The sequence below is a fragment of the Drosophila willistoni genome, assembly GCF_018902025.1.
Source record: "Drosophila willistoni isolate 14030-0811.24 chromosome 2L unlocalized genomic scaffold, UCI_dwil_1.1 Seg196, whole genome shotgun sequence".
In the NCBI taxonomy this organism is placed as follows: Eukaryota; Metazoa; Arthropoda; class Insecta; order Diptera; family Drosophilidae; genus Drosophila; species Drosophila willistoni.
Genome location: NW_025814048.1, coordinates 8,663,525 through 8,685,244, shown reverse-complemented (window position 1 = coordinate 8,685,244; position 21,720 = coordinate 8,663,525). Strand labels below are relative to the sequence as shown.

The window sequence follows — 21,720 nt, the reverse complement described above, 5'->3', positions numbered from 1 at the left end:
AACTTTTAGCATAGAATTTTGAGTCTTAAAACTTTTGCTAAGCTTTTGTCCCTATTCGCCAGCATCGAATGATATGTTTGAATTTAAGTAGGTGCCAGTAGCCCCATTTATGTTTGCCTAGGGTGAAGTTGGAGTGATATGTGGACCCATTCGGATGAAGAACCCCTCTTGCAATGATATTAGACCACTTCCCCCTTTACGTTTTACACTGTGAACAACTTCATTTAAAACACACACACAAACACACACATATCAAGCTGAAAAAGTAGTAGAAGTAAAAAAGTAACGTGTGGAGGACACAACATATGTGTGTGGCATGTGTGTGTGTTGTAGAAAAATTCCTTTTGCCGAAAAGCAAAGTGAAACTGTCACTGCCAAGGTTTTGCCGTTTTTCCTCCACTCTCTTTGCTTGATTTTTTTTCCGTTCCTTGTGTGTTGTTTGTGTTTTGTCGGAAATGTAAAAAACGTTGTTGGGTTGCATATTTAAATTTATGATTATGTCGTTATGCTGTCGTCTTTTACCCTTCATCCTCTCCCCTCACTCACTGTGCTTAGAAGAAGTTGGTAAAAAAAAAGTTGACAGGGGCACACAAAACTTAATACAAATTTATGTGCAACATATTTTTGCACTTTTTTTTGTGCTTCTTTGGTTTGCTGTACCTAAAATAGAGGGTCAGCTGATACATCTATATATTCTAGATATATATGTACATGAGTTTGGGCTATATGCTTAGTTTTTATATGCCTGAAAGAATTTTGTCTATGCCTTTAATGTGAAAGACAAAATGACAACATTAAAATTCCTAAATTACATTTCTCGCTTGAAATAAAAATGACAAATTCTTAGGAAAGACAAATGTCTTTCATTTAGCCTAGGTGAAGCGGCGTGAAATTGAGTACATGGTAAAAAACCTGGCATCACTTTTTAAATACAAATTTGAAAAAATTTGATTAATTTCTGAAACCTAATGGCAAGACATAAATTTTGAGTTAATAAAACCCAGGCAAGCTGGAAGGCAGGCAGGCACTCAGACAGTCAGTCAGTTAGTCAGTCAGACGGTGGTTGCTTGAAAGAGTCAGAGAAATTTGTCTCCACTCAAGTCGAGACAGTCAAGTGTCAGGGAATTTGAGTTTGAGGATGAGTTGAGGAAAAACCGCAGGAACCGCAGGCAGCAACCGCACAAATGTCAACTCAGATGACAGTCAGTCTAACTTATCCAAAAGAGAATTATATTCTGAATTGGGTCAGAAAGAGCTAAAAGAAAGCAGAGAGAGAGAGATTGTCAAGGGGTTTTGCGCATCATTTTTGTCAATACGATTTATCAATTGTTTGAAATATTTCTACTAATCAAGAAGCACAGTTTATATAAATCAATTAGAACCTGAAACCATTTCACTTAACTTAACTGTCAATGGCAATATACGTTTTCGACATTTAATCACACTATTGTTGTTGGCAGCAGAAGGCAAGTTCTGCTTGTGGTGGTAGAAAGTGCATTCAAATTGGCTTAAACTAAGATGGTTAAAAGCAACAGCAGCTAGCTAGCTCTTGCAGCTGTCTAATTATATTCCCAGACAACCCTTTTGCCACCTCCTTTTCTCTCTCTCTCTCTGAGTCTCAGTCTCCACTTTGCCCTTTTGGCGGGTTGTGAAAGTAATGCCAAAGTGCTGCATAGCTAGGCAAGGCTACTTCAAGATTTATTAGCATCAAGATTAAAGCATTAAAAAATTTTCACAGAAGTAGCACATGAAACTGGGCAGGATAAGATGGTTGGAGGGCTAAAGGGAAAGTGAGTCCTGCAATTTTCCTCTGGGGCTACATCATCAATTTAGCCACGCTGTTTGTTGTTGTTGTTATTGTTGTTGCTGTTGCTGTGGTTGGCTGGTTGCCTGTTTCCGGTGAAGCGCAGCAGCAGCAGCAACAACAACAACAACAACCACATTAACTACATTTCATTTTTGCTCACTTTGTCGGTCAAAACTTTCGACATTAGCACTTAATTTACTAGCCCCCAAAACTTAATGAAGTCTCTATAGATACATACATATACGATATAGTTCACCTACAACTACCATTACACTTGACTAATTTAAGGGCAAATACTTTCAACTCTGCGTAGTTTGTTAAGCACTTTAAGTACTTTTCTTTTTATTTTGACTTCAATTTCGTCAATAAATTGATGAGAACAGTTTGAAACTGCAAGTGTAGTGGAAGTTTTCAATATGCTAACCCAGATTTCCATACAAATTACTGTCGTAATAATTTATTTACCTTGTAATTATAAAAAACCAAAAATTAGTTCAATGTATTTTGAAATTTAAAACCTTTGCTATATAGCAATTTCCTTTTTGTTTTACCATAATTGTAAATATATTTGAACTGTTTTAAAATGGACCCCAAATATTTACATATATAAATGGATGTATACATGATTATTTGTAATCTAATACCACCAAAAAAGTCTTTAGTGTTTACTAACATTGCAACTAAGGTTTTTAATATTTAAAAATGTACAGTGGTGACAATGTTTTCGTTTTTGAAGTTTAAAACTATAGTTTTTTAAATATTGTTATTGAACAGGTTGTTTGTATTGATTATTGTTTTATGATAATGTACTGTAAAATTTGAAAACTTAGCTTTAGCCCTTTTTTTATACCCTTCAGAGGGTATTATAAAATTGGTCAGATGTTTGCAACGCACAGAAAGAGACGTTTTCGACCCTGTAAAGTATATATATTCTTGATCAGCATGAGAAGCTGAGTCGATAAAGCCATGTCCGTATGTCCGTCCGTCCGTCTGTGCAAATCAACTTCACGCCGCCATCTTAAGAGCTATCGGGATGAAACTTGATATTTGAGCTACTTATGGCCTGGAGCAGATAAAGTATGAAAATTGTCCCGATCGGAGAACTATATCATATAGTTCTAGAAGAAACATTTTCATAAAAATAGGAATATCCCCATGAAATTAACTAATATGATAGTTTTGGATATAAAACATCAGATTCCGAAATTTCGATAAGATCGGATAAATATAACACAAGTTACAGTCAATATAAATCGACTCTACTACGTCATTGCTTGAAATCCACAGAGCAGCTGAGTACACGCATACACACACAGGCGCAACGCTACGTAAACTGTATGTGTGTGCGTGTCAATCGCGGCATGCAGCATGAAGAAGAAGATAAAGAAATGGAAATAATATTTGGAAGGTTTTGTCTGTGCATTGATGAATTGAGGATACAGAAAAAGTGTTTGGAACATGTAAAAATATTATGGCCAAGAACTGCAAGGGTATAATTTTAGCTTCTTTGATATTTTCTGGTACATTTTGAGGCCATACCCCAAATTTGGCATCCAAACGGCACACAATTTCTATAAGTTTAAATATTGACTTAGAGAAAGTTGTAGGTCTAGTAAAACTAAGAAATTTGGTATGTATAAATGTGTGATAATCTCCCACGTGAGCCACCTAAAAAAACATTTCTCAAAAGTACCTATATTTATATTATACACAAAAATAATTCTAAATTGCGTTTGTTCCTAATTTTTACAGTTTGAGCACAAATTTGAAACGAAAAGCAAAAGGTTTGCATTGACCTTGAGACCAGTTTGAAAATTTTTATTTGTGTTTACTACCATTTTGTATACCCATAAAATATACATATGTAAGTACATTTAAATCGCCAAAATGTATGGAAGAGTCAGCAGGAAGCGTTTTCGACCCCATAAGCTTCAACAGCCGAGTCGTTTTAGAATATGACTAATTATGTACATATAAACACACAAATTTGATATGTAATTATGAGATTAAGTTTATATTCAATTTTTGCATAATTTTCTCCCCCAATATTTAAAAAAAATGCAATTATATATTGTAATATCTATCATAACACCAAATTTTATTAATCGAACTGAAAATAGTCAACTTGTCCGTACAGACGGAGTTGATCGTTGGCCTGTGTCGGCGCTTATGATCGGATGTGTAAGAAGGAGTGAGATGGCATAAAAAATAATTTTATACATTCAACACAGTTGTTTTACTTAATGCATGGTATACCAAAGTCGGCGAGACCACTTTCTTATATCATTAATATTCAAGCAAACTTCTTCATGATTAACGCAATGAATCAAAGCATTTGAAACCACTTTGACGCTGATAAGGGCTAATAATAAAAAGTAACACAATTTCCAACGTATTATATGTAAACACATATTTTTATATCGTCAGATAAGCATGGACATGGGTGGTCTAAATTTTTTTTTACTTTTTGTTGTACTCTCGATAGAATTCGCATTTCTTTGGTTTGAGCTCAGTTTCTTACGTTCAGGCATGAAGTTCACATCGAGCAGTATAAAAATCCATTTGGCCATAGCCGGGCTTACTATATTGATATCCATGGCGTTTTCAATACTCAACTATTGGACGGATATACTAAAGCATGGACAAATCTGGACGCATATCTGTTTAATAGAAGTTTTAAGCAGCTTTTTATTAATAGCTGGCTCCATTGGGGTAACTCAATTGAAATATAATTTAAAAAGGAAATTAATGTTAAAATTTATAATTTTTTTTCAAGAAAAATCAATGGTTATTTGTACCTTGGATAGTATCAGCTGTTATTTTCATCTATGCCTTATTATATATAAGCTATTTCAACGATTGGAGAGATAAAGCGATATATACACAAATACGTTATAGGACTGTGTTTCATATAATAGCAGGTAAGTAACCCAGCTAAGCTTCATTCTATATAATATTAGTTATCGTTTATTTTTTTAGGTTTCTGGTCATACTTTACTTATGGCATATATCAAGATTTTATAGAACTCCGACGTTATGATATAGCAAAGATAATAAGAGCTGGGGTAAACGTTGTATAAAAATGTAAAGTAAAATTATAAAACTAAACTAAACTAAGCGTTAAAATGTCTACCGAAAACAAATTGGAACAGAGATTCTGAAGACTCAGCAGGAGGCACGCGTTCAAAGTGTGAGTTAGCCGGGAGGGCGAAGGGGCGGTCTTGGTATTACATTTCATACTCCATTCTGGTTGCCATACAAAGTGGCATATGAATAGATACCGTAGCCTAGTGTTGTCTACCCCCATGTCTACCCTTCTGTCTGAGTGTCTGAATGTTTCTGTCTGTCTGTCGGTTGGGTTGGTTCGTTCGTTGGTTGGTTGGTTGTAATCCAACAAGCAGACAGGTTAAATACACCGCAAACCCAGGCCACACACACACGCAGCAGGGAAAAGAAGGAGAAAAAAAAGTGGCAACTAGGCGGCAAACATGTGCACTTTGTCGCGTCTATTGAGCTGTGGGTAAAGGATTGGTTAGGTGGCTAAGAGTTACCCCAATGGCAGACAAAACGGTAACGGTAACGCAGCATCGCTGGTTCGCAACAAACCAACAAACAATAATAATGCAAACACAATAGTCGGAGAGAGCCGCAAACAAATTGCTTTTCTAGATGTCGTATACCATGCAGATTAGTTTCGTTTGTTAGTTTTTATTTTTAGACATCATCTACGAAACGAGCAAAACTCCTCCATGTGTCGATGTGTCTCTGCCACCCACAATTCACCCCTCCCTCCCTCTATATCACTCTTTTGCTCTAGTCTTTATTCCGGCTGGCTACCTTTGGTTTGTCTGAAAAGTTTTGTGTATTCATTCAACACAAATGTGTGTTGAGCTTGTTCAACAAAATTGAAAATTAACTATAAATTCAACTTCAACATCTCCCTCCCGTTCTTCACTCTCTCTCTCTCTCTTTCTCCCACTCACACTTCTCTTGTGTTTTGCGGAAATGGCAATACTTGAAAGGCCACTCAACGGGAGGGGGTCAGGCCACTCGATGTGAGTTAGGTAGGTGTCAACACAAAGCTTCTCTTTGTTGCGAAATTTAATGCTTTCCCCTTTTTTTTTCTCTGCTTTGGGTTTCATTAAAAACTCACAGCCAAAAATTTGTATGAAACGAAATTTGTTTGACTGGGAAGCCCTGCAAAGGTGCTAAATACTAAATACCAAAAAATAAAGAATATATATAAAAATGAAGTAAGTAAGTCGTCTCGCCGACTTAGGTATACCATACACCAGTAAAGCAAATATTTCAACTTTATTAAACAAATGCATTTTCACATGCTTTTTACAAGCATATCTTAGTATCTCGCTCACTCAATCATACGAGCACCCTAGCGCCCCCACCAGCCAACGGCCAACTCCGGCCTTATGGAAAAACGTTTATATGCATAACTCGACTGTTTTTTGTCCGATTTTGATCAAATTTGGTATTTTGCTAGATATTAGTATTAAATTTAAGTGTGCCAAATTTGATTGCATAAGGTAAAAAAATACGGGAGATAATCAAGTTTTTCAAATAACGGGGGCGGAAAAGGGCGTGGCAAAATTTTTACACATACAAAATGTGTGCATTTACTAAGCGAATATACATACCAAATATGGTGTCTCTAGCTGGAATAGTTTTTGAGATAAACGCTTTTTTTAAATTGCGGGGGCGGAAAGGGGCGTGGCAAAAATTTGAAATAACATACTACACGAGTCTACATACCAAATTTGGTGGCTCTAGCTCTTACAGTCTCCGAGATCTAGGTGTTCATACGGACAGACGGACAGGTGGACAGACGGACGGACGGACAGACGGACAGACGGACGGACAGACGGACATGGCTAGATCGACTCGGTTGTTGATCCTGATCAAGAATATATATACTTTGTGGGGTCGGAGATGCTTCCTTCTGCCTGTTACATACATTTTGGCGACTTTAATATACCATTTCACCCTATGGGTGTATGGTATAAAAAGGGCATGCATTTGGACGGGGGTCAGCTAACCCTTGTGACAAGTTGTTCATAAGTAATACATGTTTTGTTCTTTTGAATAAGTGTTTTTTTCGCTCTTCTTTCGTTTTGTGGCATTAAAAAAAAAGGGTCCTGCCTTTTTATTGTCATCACCTTTTGCTTTATTCCCTTACAGAAAAATGTATATTTGGCATTTAACATCAATTGTCGGAGTATTTAAAACAATTGGAGTCGCCTTCTTAAGCTGAAATTATTTCATTACAAAGGCAGTAAATTAATTGTTTTATAGACTTTTAAGAAATTTAAAAGAAAGTTACTTACAAATTGAAATTATGACAGGAAATAGAAACCAAATAGGAGCCATTTCTATGCCAAAAGTAAACAAAATTAAAATCAAAGCTGGGTTTTAGCCGGCTTGTGGTCAATAAATCTTACTAATTTATAAGACTTTAAGTCATAGGCAGCACAAAAGGTAAGCAGGTTGTCTGTATAGCTATTTTAAGAACCACCAAGTTCTATCATCAGCAAACTTCGCTAATAAATGCACAGTTGTAATGGCCATCTTCAATGCTAAAAGTAGTTGGGAATTCAAGCTACATGAAGCGAAGAAAGAACGGCAAAGTTTGCAACTAAAGAATCTATCTTTTTTATGTGCTTGCCCTTAAAATCTTTATAAAAATAGTTTAATTCCCAAAATTGAAGAGAATATGAAGGTCTTTTGGAGACTTTGTAGAGGAACTTTGTATACAATGAGATGCGTACAGTTTGAAGAGATTTGAGAGAGACTTTGTATAGAATATAAAACTAATTTGCACTATGATTCACATTCAAATTTTAAAAGTAATTAAAAAAGTACTTAATAATAGTGTTAAGTGTTCAGATCTGTAATGTAGACTTCATATTATCATTTAAAATGGTAAAAAATTAGTTGTAATAGTGTAGTAAGTTAATTGAAATCAAATAAGCCCTCCATTATGTGCAAGAGTATCGAAAAGTCGTTTACTCGCAACATTTTGGCACGTTTTTTATTCGTAAAGGTGTGAATTTTAACTGTTATTTCGTTTTGGGGGCATAAAATGAGCAAGTCGACAAATAATTTTCTTTTCTTTTCCTTTTTTTTTGTGTCCCTAAATAAATTTCAAACGAAAAATTCTACAAATCACCCAAACTCAAGCTGAAGCTGAAGTCGCCGGAAATCATTTAAGCTGCCAAATCAGCCAAACAGCTGGTCCAACAAAGGAAACGCAAAAAAACAAAAAAACCCAAACCCAAAATCCGAAAAACCCGGCTAAAGAGAATGTGAGGGAATGGAGGGGGTGGGCGGGGTCCAAAATGAGAATGGCCAGATGCCAAGGCAAATGGCACAGGCAGAGTTCCAACGGAATGGTATGGTTGGAGACGATTAATATTCATTCAGTGTCGCGCGTATATCACTTTTTATTTGCACAGGCGCCGGGCCCCCAAAGTATGCAATGGAATTCGTAGCAGGTGAAACCTCTGTGTGTGTCGTATGTGTGTGTGTGTGTGTGCACGCTTTGTATGTGATGAGAGCGTGTTGATGTGTATGAGAGAAACGCACAATTACATACAACAATTTAAGCTTTGTTTCATCTCGACCAGAAAGATGCTGGCTGGATGAGGTAGGCATCTAGCTAGTGAGGTTAGCAACGCCACCAAAGAGCAATCGTGCACAAAGAAAGCTAGAGGAAACTTCATGCTGGCCATCGTAGGGAGACCAAAAAGAATAGTGTGCTTGCAAAAAACAAAAAAAAATTTGATGCCCAACAGCACTCCGTAGGGATCCTCCTCCTCCTAACTGTTTGCCAGAGCTCTATTGCTAGGTGAAAATTGAGAAAAATTGCCAAACGACTTGGTAAGCGATATTCTGTTTTGACAAGGTTACCAGGCGGCAGCTCCAAGTCGATGGACATGAAGTTGGTAAAATGCCAGGTGCTCTGCTGCTGCTCCTCCTGCTGCTGCTATTCCTTTGCACTTATTGTTAGTTCTATTTCCTGGAAGTCACAAAGGCGCACAGCGAACTCACACACACATTTGGGGGGGTCGAAAACGTTTCATCAAATAATACCAAATTTCAGCTTCAGTTTTCTTGCCCAAACTGCCAATTTTGCTTCCACCCACAGTGAGCAAATGACGCGAAACAGTCACACGGCCATAGCAGGGAAAAAAACATACAAAAAGGAAAGAAAGGAATCGTGCTGGCCATGCTAAACGTTTTTATCCCTTTTAGCCCCATACACACACACACACACACACACTCTCCGACTTTTCTTCGTCTTTAGTTTCAATGGCTTGGGGCATTTATATTTTTTTTTTCTTTTTGTGCTCCTTCTCGTAAACGGAGAAGGATTGTTGGCTCGAGTCAGATAAATGCCGCATCATTGCTTATTTATAGGCATACTTTGTGGAGCCTGATGCTAGGTTTACCCACCTGGTTATATGTATATATATTTGATTTTTATTGATGGAACCATCTATATATGTAATTGGAAATAGTTAAACTAGAGGCAGAGAGAGAGAGAGAGAGATAGAAAGCGAGAGTGAGAGAAAGACAGAGTGAACTCAAATTAATTGAAAACGCATTCAAAATGATTGGCCTGTACGTGCCCATTATTAATTTGCGCATAAATTATGCAACATGTCTTAATGCCAAAAGTGATTTTGCCTTTCTCCTTGACTTTCACCATTTACCACATACATACATTTATGTACATCTCTAGTTTTACCGTAAATTAATCAGTTTCAATAGATTTATATGTAAATGTTGAAACATGTGCGGAAATTGTGATCATTTTAACTTCTTCCATTTGAAAGATAGCACGTACATATGTCTGTATGTAGTAGTTTAGCTAGTTTTAATACCCTTCAACATTTACCCAAGTTTAGGATCAATCTATTATAAACTGCTTTTGGAGTACTGGTACTTAAAACTGTAATTGCAAATACTTAAATACTTGCTTGAGTTGACTGTCCTTTTGAGAATGCTTTCCTCATGTAGTAGCAAGAAGATTTGGCTACAAATGAAGTTTCCAAGGTGTTAAGCTCTGATCTGGATAAGTTAAATACCAATCGGAAGAACTTCTTTTGTTAGAATATCTTTTGGAACCATAGATACATTCTTTTCACTCTTTTGAAGCATTTCCAAATTGCATTTCTGCCCTCAGGATCATGAATTCTGATTACTACGTTGATACAATTTGGAATTCTGGAATATTAAGATAATAGGATATAAACTGCGACTCTTCGTGGATATATTGGATAATTTTGGCAACTAAAATCGATGAAATTATGTTCGTTTTATTACACAAACTTTAATCAAGAGACACAAATAATAAACCTCCTAAAAGATAGAAATTTTTCAACCCCTTAATAGTTGTTAATAGGTATTTTCTAATTCCTTTAAATTAGTTTAATAAAATACTTATTTTAACGGAATTTGAAAATACCTCCTAACAGTACTCAAACCTTTAGAGTCCTTTTCAAACCCTTGCTGCAAGTGAAGAGAATATAAAATTCGTCTTTACAACTTTTTGGTTCTGTTACACAATTTTTTGTGTTTTACTGATTTATGGCAATTAATTTGCAAAAGTTGTGTGTGTGACCGCCCAACCCAACCCATTCCAGAACCCACAACTCTTGAGATTCAACATAACATCTGCTGCTGCATTCCTAATTAAGTGCTAAGGAATTTTCGATATTGCCTTATTTGAAGTAGCTAAGTAAATATCTTTCAAAAATATGCTGTAACTTTTAACTACAATTTTGCTCTAAACTATTTCTAATTGAATTTGAGCATTTGATGATAGGCCTCTTCAAATTTCGTCATATTGAATCTTTATTTCATTTGCCATTACCCCCCATACACCCCCCACCCATTTGTCCTTTTAACATTAACTTAACAGAGCTGCAGCCGAACGCCTGCGCTGAGTCATGTAAACAAATGTTAAAAATGCCGGCAAGAAACAGCATTGCCAACATTGTTGATGAAATGGCGAATGGCTAAAACCGACAAAAACCAGTTTTCACGAAACACTTGCAACAACACGAACACGACGACAACCAAGACGAAGCTCTCCCATTGGAGTGTCGTTTCTTTGTGGCAAAAACAAAAGTTTCAGTTTGTGTTACAAACGCGTTTTGAACGGTGGCTCTTTAACGCGGTGAGCGCTTAGCCCCATTATTTTGACTGTTTTGCGGTCGTCGTCAACAAGTCAAGTTTTTTCTAATATATAAACTCGTAATGAAACACCAATTGAGTTAGTGCTAACATAAAAAAGGAAAAAGTGCAGTGCCAAAAAAAAAAAATCATACAAAAATACAACAAAACTTAAAAAGTTGTATAAACAAAAAACCCAAGACAACAAAAAAAAAACATTAAGAATTGCAATAAATGCAAAAAGTGCTTAAGGTGAATGTATATATATACCTTTGTATATTTTTTTCAACGTATGAATGGCAAACTGAAATTCATGTGGGGGGAGTTCCCTTTGAGCTCTCTTTTTCTCTCATTGGAGTCTGTTGTATTTTTTTTTTTTGTTCTTTGGGTTACCTGGCTGCATTTTTGCCATTTTACTGAGCCGGTCCAGCTTGTTTGGAAGTCGTTTTGCATTTATTTTTCTTTTTTTTTTTGCCAACGTCGACCAGTTTACTGCAACTGGTTCGTTCGTTTACCCCATGGAAAGAGTAAAGAGAGATACCAAAAATGTTTCAAGAGATTTACTAATCTGCTACAACAACCAAAATTGTTATAGCACTTAGCAGAAAAAAAAAACACACACCAACAACAATAACAATAGCAATGTAAACTGTAAATGTAAGCAACAAGAGAATAAAAAAAAGAAATCTTATGACCAGCTGCAGCACCTGGTCTAAAATGCAAGATAGACAAAAAAAAAAGAACCCAAACGAGTGAAAAAGCACCAGTGCAAAACCCGCCGAGGCTGCCGCTGCCGCTGCTGCTGATGTGTTCTCATGCCCTTGGCTATATTCTGCAGTATTGCCGCAGCGACTACGACAAAGACGGAAGAAGAAAAAAACTTCAAAAGCATTCAATGTCTGTGTTCTTTAGCTCTTTTTGGTCATTATGAAAAGAAAATATGCAACTAGAACTAGCACCGTCAAAAAAGAAAAACTGAACGAAGAACTTTGGCAAAAAAGCCTCACTAGTTTCTCTTTCAGAAGCAGCAGCAGCGGCGGCGACGGCGGCATGTTCAAAGCGGCTTTTTTAAGAGGCTTTAACACCCAAACGTGCCCAACACACATACATACATATGTACCTACTGATGGCAGGCAATTTGGTGGGCTTTTTCGCATGTGAGACAGCTGCCAATCAATGGGTAGTAATACCAACCAACCATAGGCTTCCAGCAACATTGTCTCGTTTATGTTTATCGCTCTGACACTTTGTGGCTATTTTGCCTGAAACTCCTCTCTCTCTCTCTCTCTCTCTCTGTCTCTATCTAAGTGTGTGTGTGTGTTGCATGTGCTTTCATTAAAAAGTTTTCCAAGTTTTATGGGTATGTCAACCTTTTGGCTCGATAATAGGGACAAAGTTATTTTCATAAATAACTTAACTCGAACGCCCAAGAAAAACCCTCCCAAAAAAAACTGAACTGAACTACAGTTACAGGTACCAGTAAATTGCTCTACATTAACAATAATGATTGTGTATGTTTGTGTAGGTGCATGTATGTGTGTGTGTACATTCAGTCAATCACTTATTGGCCAAGACATTTGCTGGTTATTAAATAAAATTAAGCAATTTTCGTAAGGCCCATTACTGCATATTTGAAATGAGTTAATACAAAAGTCCAAAAGGCTAACAAAAAGGAGCGTGTGTGAAGTGAAGTAAATGGCTAGAACCGACGGGAAAAGGTCAAAGAAACCTCTATGTGGCACATGAGACAAATTAATCAAAATAATGAGACAAAGTTCTTTGTATTACATATAAAATTATTAAAGTTATTAATTTGAAAATTTTTGATAGAAATTGTTGGGAAATTTTACCAAATTCTGCAGTCCTCGGTAGATGAGTTGTTTAAGTCATTTAGGCAACTGAACAACGATAGCCCGGGTCAATTTATGGATGTAGTTTTCATCTAAGCCGAAGGCCTTAGTTGCCAGTGCTTGTTAAATATAGTTAGGTTGATAGTTTACAAGTATGTATATCCTATACTTATAATAATAATTATATAATTCTAAATGAACATTTTTAGCGTAAACTTTTATATAAAGTCAGGAGCATAAATTATATCTGATATTAACGAAAACCTGCTTTATTCAATAGAAATATGTATAAAAATGTAGTTGCTACTGCCTACAACCATATCCTATACTGATAATAATAATAATAATAATCTTTGTATATTAAGACTACTTAGGCATGAAAGGAAACAACATATGCTTCTTAATGATCAGGATAAATTGTCAGGAAATGACAAAAATCAATTGCAAATTGATTTGCCATTCATCTCTGTATTATCAAATGACGAACAAGTCTTTTGTATTGTCTTGTTGATTATTGGGACATAGGAGAACCAAGAAAAACGAAGACCTTATCACATCTTAGATTAATTTTCACTAAACTTAACCTTCATCTTTGCCCTCTAACTTTGGACAATTAAAATAGCTTTTAGCTCGTAGTTTCTTTAATTAATTCTCTATGCAATTAAACAAATATTGATGAAGCTTTTTCTTCTTTTTATTTGTGTTGTTTTTTAATACTTTTGGTTGGTGGTCGTTTTTGGTTTTTATATTACTTTGCTTCTATTGATTGTTAAGCAAATTAATGTTTTCATTGCGTTTTTCCTGAAAGCCTTTTAACGGAAGTGGACGACTCTGTAAAGCATTTCCCAGTAAATCAAATGAACACCAAGAGCCAACAACAGCAGACCGTTAGAAACTTCAAGGAAGCGCTCTCGAACAGAAAACAGAAAAAGGCCAAATTACGCCTAATGGTTTTTTAATTGTGTAACAATAATTGCTGTCGCCATTGCATGAGGTGGACGCAGAAAAACGAACCAGCAAATGAAAGAAGGGCAAATGTAGAACTAACAACCTGCTGGTGAAGCATTTTTAGATGCCTGCAAATTGCCTTTTGAGTGAATGTTAAAAGAATACAAAAACCGAAAAAACCAAAAACCCAAAACCTTTGGTAATAGTCTTTCTCCCTCTCGTTTGGCTAGATTTGTGTGTGTGCGTGTCTATAATTAAGCCAAAAAAAAAAAAATAAAAGAGCTGCTGGCCTATGGGCAAATCCTTGACTTTGCTGACTTTTCTCTCTCTTTGTTATTTTGTTACTAGTTGATTATGAGTTCGTTTTTTTTTAAGCTTGTTGTTTTTTTTCATAGCATACTTTTGTGCTCCTGCTGTGGTCTATAATGTGCGCCATTTTGGTTTTATGTTACTTATGCGTGTGTGTGTGTGTGTGAGCATGTGAGTGTGTGTGTGGTATGTGTGGCCCAAAGGTCATTATAGTCACTGGCAACAACTTCCGTTGGCTGCTGCGAAACCTTTCTGGCTTTTTGGTCCCTGGACCTAACCTCTAAAGTGGCAATTTGTCTAGTTTTGTAAGCGCCTCTTTTAACGATAATGATGATTGCGCATTGTTGCGTTTTTATTTCAATGCACACACATACAACCACATGCAATTTTTATTCGCCAACTAACACATGCCGCACCATATATGAAGTGCCATTCTTTTTGTTCCGATTTTCACATTTACACATTGGAAAAGTCTGTTATGTAGTTCGCCTTAGTAGGGTACTTCAGAAGTGATATTTCCTGAAGTTGAGCTGAAAATAAGTCATCTTTACTTTCGTTTATAGCAAACTTATCAATGTTTATGTTATTTTTAGTTGGGCTAGTTAGTCTTTGCTTTTACTATATTCTTAAACGTGTTGGAAGTGAACATATTAAGATTTTATTATGTTTTAGTCAAAACCAAAAGACTTCTTAGATTAAGGGCTAAGATTTATGTTTCACAATCTGTAAACGGAACAACAAATCTTTCTCTTACACTTACAGCTTTTACCACGTTTTTGATGATAATTTTCTAGCCAAATAGAAAGAGCTTACATAAAATAAGATATAAATCACATACCAATACCTACACAATATATTAAATCTATAAATTATTAATATTTAAATCATATTCAAGATAAACATATGACAATTTCTACAATAAATTCATATCAAATTGCTAATTGACTTGCAATAAACGAGAGACACATAAATTTTCTTCATTTTTGATCTACCCCAATGTGGTGGGTTCTTCACTGACAGCTTGACTCTGTTTGTAGTCAACCAAAGTAAAATCCATCAACTCGACATGGTCGACCTCAAACTAAACTGAAGTTTATGTTATTTGTTTTCTCTCGCCGTGTCATGGCTATTTGTTAATTTTTCCGTTCTGTTTTTTTTTTTTGTTGCTTTTGCATTTGCTTGCTTTATGGCCCATGTTGTGAGTGTATATGTATATTCCCATTGAGTCCTGTCTAGACTTTTTTTCCCTCAGTCCAAGAGCAGGCTAATACTATTTGGTTGTTGGTTTGTTTGTTTGTTTATTTGCTTTTCTTTTTGCCTGTCTATCTCTTTGTATGTATTTTGGTATATTTTTTTTCTCGTTTTGATATGGACAACTATTTTGGATTTTGTTTTGACGGCAAAAATTTTGTTATTGGCCAATTGAATGTCGTCTGCTGCTAGAGGTGAATGATAAAATATTTTGCTATGAATATATATATATTTTTGCAGAATATTTATTTTGATGAAATATGCAGAAATGACAAAAGAGAAAATCAATAAACATTTTGCGGTTTATTTAACGCCAAACATGAACTTGCCTGACACATACACGTACAATAGTCTTCCATCCCATCCCTGGCTAACAAACGGGTCTATATGGACATATATGTGTACATATCTTGTTTCCGCATCTAACCAAAACTATCGATTTATCTCTCGTTTATTTTTTCCGCCGAGCATCAGCTGATTACTTTATCGCAAAAGCGTAAAATGAGCAGCATGAATACAGGATGGTAAAAACAGGACATAGGACATAGGAGACAGGGGCAAAGGGCACTGGGCACTGGGTTGTATGGCATTGGCTTTTCGTCCTGCTGATTCTTTTCCCTTACATTCACGTGGCTGCATTGAATGACTTTATCGACTGCTAAATGTCGCTTGGCCATTTGATGTAGACACGTTTAACCCGCTTTCACGCACACAACCACACAGGCACACATGTGTGTGTGTGTATAGAAACTTGACTGGCTCTGAATCTGACTCCAATGATATTTTCTCTTTTCCTCACCGGCCTCCTTCTTCTCATCATCATCATCATCATGCAGCTCTTGCTCATGCCCCTGCTTCTCTCTAAATGTTTATTGCTTCATTCTGTTGTGCAATTTAATCGATGTGTATGTCTGGGCTCTGGTCTCTGGGCTCTGGCTCTCGTCTGCCTGACTGCCTGCCAACCAGCCAGGCAGCCAGTCAGCCTTCCTGGCTATGCGTTTTTGATTTTAAAGCCCAGGCTAATGTAAATCGTTGTAATGTGGCCATTTAGAGTTTAATGAGCGACGAAAACATACACACAAATTGACAGACTCTGTTGCCATAGGCAGCAAAGCAAAAAAAAAAAAACTTTAATCTGGTTCTTTTTGAAAATCTTTAACATTCGATAAATGTCCTTTAATGAGAAGACTTACATAAAGGCGAATAACTATGCTAGACATATGCGTTAGGATATAATTAAATGTATTTAACTGAGAGTTGCCTTTTTAAAGTCATATGGATTTGTAAAGTGTTTTTCTAAATTGTCTTGGAATTGATGTAAAATCAACAGAGAAATAGACTATACAAAGTTTAGTTCCATCACTTTAAAATGGAAGAGAGTTTGTTTTAAACTTGATACTATATAATAATTATCTATTTCTAAAACAGATTTATGTATTTGCCAAAACAATTCAGTATCTCTTTTATCATAACTATAGGAAATGGTATTTACTTGCATGGATTGGAAAATGATTATTCAAATTCTCAGTTTATCATGTTTGAATTTTAAACCAGAGCAATCTTTTCAAAAAAGGAAGCAAACGAATTTTCATTGTATTAACCTACTTAGAGTTCATGGTTAATGTGTATTAATGCCGCTCTTCATTATGTTCATTCGACAGCTGTTGCGGTTTTGGTTTAAGCAATTATCTTTTCATACAATAGACACAGCAAATCTCTGGGGTCAATCAGTGCCCTGGACCAGGGACCGCGTGTGCCTACTTATTTTGCGCTAGAATGCGCTTTAACAAAGTAAAATTTAAGTACCTCAAGCCGTTTACATCAAGGCGTCTAACCGGAACACAAAATTCATCTGTCTGCCTGTCAACCGGTTTGTCTGTACGTCCTTTTGTCTGTCTATCTGTCCTGTGCTGTGCTTGAACCCCTTTTTCTGCCATTATTGTACGCCCTTGGATTATGTATTTTGTTTATCTTCCACAGCTACGTAATGAAATGCAAAATCGCTTAAGTTCTTTAGTGGGTGGGGAAACGTAGGAAAACCCAAAAAGAAGCTGAACAATTTTCGCCCCCTTTTTCCCAACTTTCCCCCCATCCACTGCCCCGCTCCTCTCCCATGTTGACGACAGCGTGTTAGTGCAAACTAAATGAATTTCTCCACGGGTTTTTGTGGGTTTTTGTTTTCACTTGGAACGATGTATATGTCTGGCAGCACAATTCGTTGTGTACGAGTGTGCGATTGGGTGTGTGTGTGTGTGTGTATGTGTGTCCGGGTGTGTGTTAAGGGCGTTTCATCTTCATACTCATTATCATGGTGATGTGGTAAAAGGCTAGATGCAAAAAACTTCAAAATTTTCGCTGCTGTTCTATGGATGCTGCTTCACTCTGCCATTGTCCCTGTTTATAATTGAAAGCTTAGACTCATTGAAATTGTTCTCGTACTCATGTGTAGTTCAGTGTGTGTGTGTGTGTATGTGGGCGTATATTTTCAATGACTTCCTTCATAAGTGTTTAATTTCCTGTGTATTAACATGCCTAACATAAAAACACACACACACAAACACACTCACAGTAAAACAAACAAAACGAGAGTGACGAGAGATATACGCAAAAACGCACCTTACGAGGGTTGCAGAGGGAAAACAGCAGGAAAAAAACCAACAACAACAACAGTTAAATAAAAGGTAGAAACACGCGTCGGGGTCACCCTTCAGGCAGCATAACGATTTGTGCCAACAAATTTATTTAAAAAGGATTATCAGGCAGCTAAGCACCCATGCTGGCGCACTTCAAAGGCGAAACTGGCAACTGCCGTACCACTGAGCCCGGCCCCCCACACCACACCACCTTTACCCCACCATCCTCCCTTCCCACTCCTCACCCTTATACTTTGGTCTACAGTTTAACCCTCGTGGAACATGAAAATAAACATTGAATGGCATATGCAAATTTCAATGTCAAATTCATGCCACACATTCAATACGAGTATAGAATTTGACATTCAATTTTATTTTGACACAGACACAAAGATACACATACACTTACACAAAGGGCTAAGTGGCTTTTTGATACGCTAAACCAGAAAAACAAGCAATGTGAAATGTTTTTTGAACTAGGATAAAATATTTTAAATATGATTTAGTTAAGTTTGGGTTTTTGCCAGAGTAAAATACGTTTATGTAGTTAAATGAGAGAATTTGGTTTACCTTATACAGTTAGTTATTCTAACTTTGAGCTATGGTTTCGATAAAGTTAATCGAATGTAATACAGATATAGATAAAACATGATAAATAGCAGTTCAGATAATTAAGGCCATGTGGTTATTTGTTGAAATTTATTGGTTTGCTGATAACAATATTTTAAAACCCTTACCTTTACGTACTTTAAGAACTCTGATTAAATTTTATATCACATATCGAAAACAACATTTAAGGTTTCTTTACGTTTGAATTTTTTAGTCCTAGAAAAAGAAAGATTCAAATTTCAATAGAATGTAATAGGAATTTTTGTAATAGAGTATCAACCTTTTCATTTATCCATTAACATTTATGCTGGGAATTTACCTATTGAAAAGTATTGTTTTTCCCCCACTTTCCCCTCAACTTCAACGCTGCTCTTATTAAATATTTCAATAGAGGTAACTTGACTCGGTTGTCTTTTGGTCGTGCTGCCTGCCGACCTTTTCTAAATGAAGTTCATGACATTTTTGAAAATAAAACAATTTAGATCAACAACAGCGAACAGAAAAAGAAATGAATATATATATATTTACTTCATAAACTCGGTGTGTGTCTATTTTCGGGCGTGAGAAATTCAATTTGGCAGGCCTGTCCATCACTTAAGGAGGGGGGTGTGGATGATGGTGTTGTGTGGGGAGGGTCGTCAAAACGAGAGGTTTGGCATTTCGTTGTTATTGAATACTTTAAAAGGTTTTTCTCGAACCCATTCTAAACACCATCATACACCCCCATCGCAATGTTTCTTTTACTCTAAAGTATTTTGCCTAGCAACAGAGTGCAAGTACGTCAAAATAGCAAAATGTATTTACACTAATTGCTTTAATTTTCTTCCAACATTTTGTGTTGTTTTTTTCTCTATTTTTCCGAAATGCTGAATGAATGAGGCTAAGGCTTTTCGAATTGCGTTTGTATTTTGATTTTCAATTGGGCCTGGGTTTCGGGGCTTAGACTGGGTTCAATGTGCATGTGCGGAAGTTCACACACGCCTGAACACTCGTCTCCATACGCCTGTCAAACGCACTCCAAGATGTATGTGAAAGAAGTAGTAGAAGCAGCAGCAGCAGCAGCAGAGATCCTTAACATCCTTGCACTACTAAAATTTCAAATTTCCGGCCCATGACTACGGCAATGGGAAAAAGGGGAAATTGTCTACGCATGTTTTTGCTCAAAATCACTTTTAAATACACTCGTGTGTGTGTGTGTGTGTGTCTTGGTGTGTATGCGGGAAAACTATTTAGTGTTAAAACATTATTAATGCATGATTTCAAAATGTTCAAACACAGATTTTCAATTTGTTCAACAATTTAAGCACATTTAGGAAAATACTTCAATTTATTTGGATTTTATTTTTTCCTTTTGCTCTCTCCTGTCTACTCCAAATATAAATCTACAATATGTTCGTTGTTCCTGCATTAGCTGCAATTTTCACAACAAGATAAGGCCGTGTCCTTTGAGAATGAACTGGACCAGTCCAGTCGCCCAGTCCTTCCGCCTTTCGTCCCAACCATATGCCTTTCCGTTTCCGTTTTTGGCACAAGGGTTGCTTTTGGCTCACACTTACCGACAGCATCGTGCCATATCTCGCTGTATTGTGATCTGGTCTCAGTCTCTCCTCCCCATTGCCTCCTGTCACTGATGTGATAATCCGCAGGAATTAATAAATAAACCATTAACAAATAAACTAGAGGCCGAAATTTCCTCTCCGGTCCGATGCACTTGGTTGGGATAGTCGTGTGCCGCCCTGTGTGCGTGCCATTTTGATCTTTTATCCTTATCAGAGTCTATCCAGGAGCTTGACGTTGACTTTTCTGCAAACATCAGCAAAAATACAAATTCCCAGCAACTAGAGGCAGGCGGCACGGCACGCAAACCAATATCGAATGCCCATCGTTCATAACAAACCAAAGAAAAAAGGGGTCTTTATTAAGGTCAACCAACTTTATGTAACAAAGCGGGCAAAATTGCTCAATAAACCGATGCGAAATGATTCAATTCTTTTCATATGAGTATTGATTCAATTAGTTGATAAGTTTTTTAATATTACACTTAAGCCTCTACAATAAAATTGTAGAGAAAATTTAGATACTGTTAATTTGGTGTGGTTTTTGATTTGAGATGAGAAATTTTCAAACTTTAGTTCTCCATGCTTGAAAGTATGAAATAGTTTTTCTAAATGTCAAACAATTTTTGGCCAAACCAAAAGAAAATAGTTTGAAAATATTTTGTATTTTGATAAGGAAATAATGCAATACATTTTTCTTAAATTTTTACAAACAGGATCCTAAGCTTTCTGAAGAATCATTCAAATATGTTGTTATTTGTTTATTTATAAGCTGAATTGAAGTATACTTGCAATTCTTAACTTAGCTTTAGCTGCTAGGCCTTAAGAAAGAGTACTTTAGATACATCTTCTTAAGATTATATTTTTACTAAAGGATCATGAATATCAGTTAATTTTGTATGGAGAAAAAAAGTCATAATCGTCCAACAGATAAGGATTCTACAAAGGATTCTAAGATATTGTCATTATTATATCTCCTATTATCCAAATCTGGTGAATGATTTTCGAGAAAAAAATTAACGCCCTAATGTACATTGTAATTATCTAATCACTTCTCCTTGGTATGTTTAATTGTAATAATTTTTATATAAAACAAAGCATGTCTTTCGGTTTGTTGTTTCAAGAATGTATGTTTGTATATAAATATTGTAACTAAGTGCTACAATATGTTTGTAATCTTTTTTATACATTTTATGTTTATGTCAATACTTGAACATGCTATAGCATACCTTTAGAATTAATTCATTTTTGTTAATATTTGGTGTTGATATAAGATGGTATAAATTGACTACTTGTAAAAAATTAGTTCATTGGATTAGACGTTGGAATTGTTGAGGTAAACAAGAGGGTTACTCTTTTCTTTTAGTGTTGAATTTGCGACATTCTGTGATTATATGGAGGGATGAATTTAAAATTTGATAGTGTCGACCCGTCTGAAAAAGGTCTTCCATTTTTATTTGAGAGTCTTGAACTAACTTTCTTAATGTTATTGTAAAAATCAAATCAAATGTTTTTCCCATTTTCCATATGACTCACATCATTAAAACTTTTACTAAAGCTAGACG

The 21,720-nt window shown here is 36.0% G+C and overlaps 1 protein-coding gene and 1 long non-coding RNA gene across 4 annotated transcripts in view; both read left to right on the top strand.

The window, feature by feature from the left end:
- Nucleotides 1–4,872, top strand: part of LOC124460041 — a 40,064-nt gene extending 35,192 nt beyond the window's left edge. The window contains exons 2-4 of the long non-coding RNA XR_006953994.1: nt 4,293–4,519; nt 4,584–4,728; nt 4,787–4,872. This is a non-coding gene — a long non-coding RNA (uncharacterized LOC124460041). The remainder of the gene's footprint in view (nt 1–4,292; nt 4,520–4,583; nt 4,729–4,786) is intronic.
- Nucleotides 4,873–11,229: 6,357 nt separating this feature from the next.
- Nucleotides 11,230–21,720, top strand: part of LOC6640484 (semaphorin-2A) — a 50,959-nt gene continuing 40,468 nt past the window's right edge. For all 3 annotated transcript variants that reach the window (XM_023174835.2, XM_047010251.1, XM_047010252.1), the window contains exon 1: nt 11,230–11,251. The gene's annotated coding sequence lies outside the window, so the exon portion shown is untranslated. The remainder of the gene's footprint in view (nt 11,252–21,720) is intronic.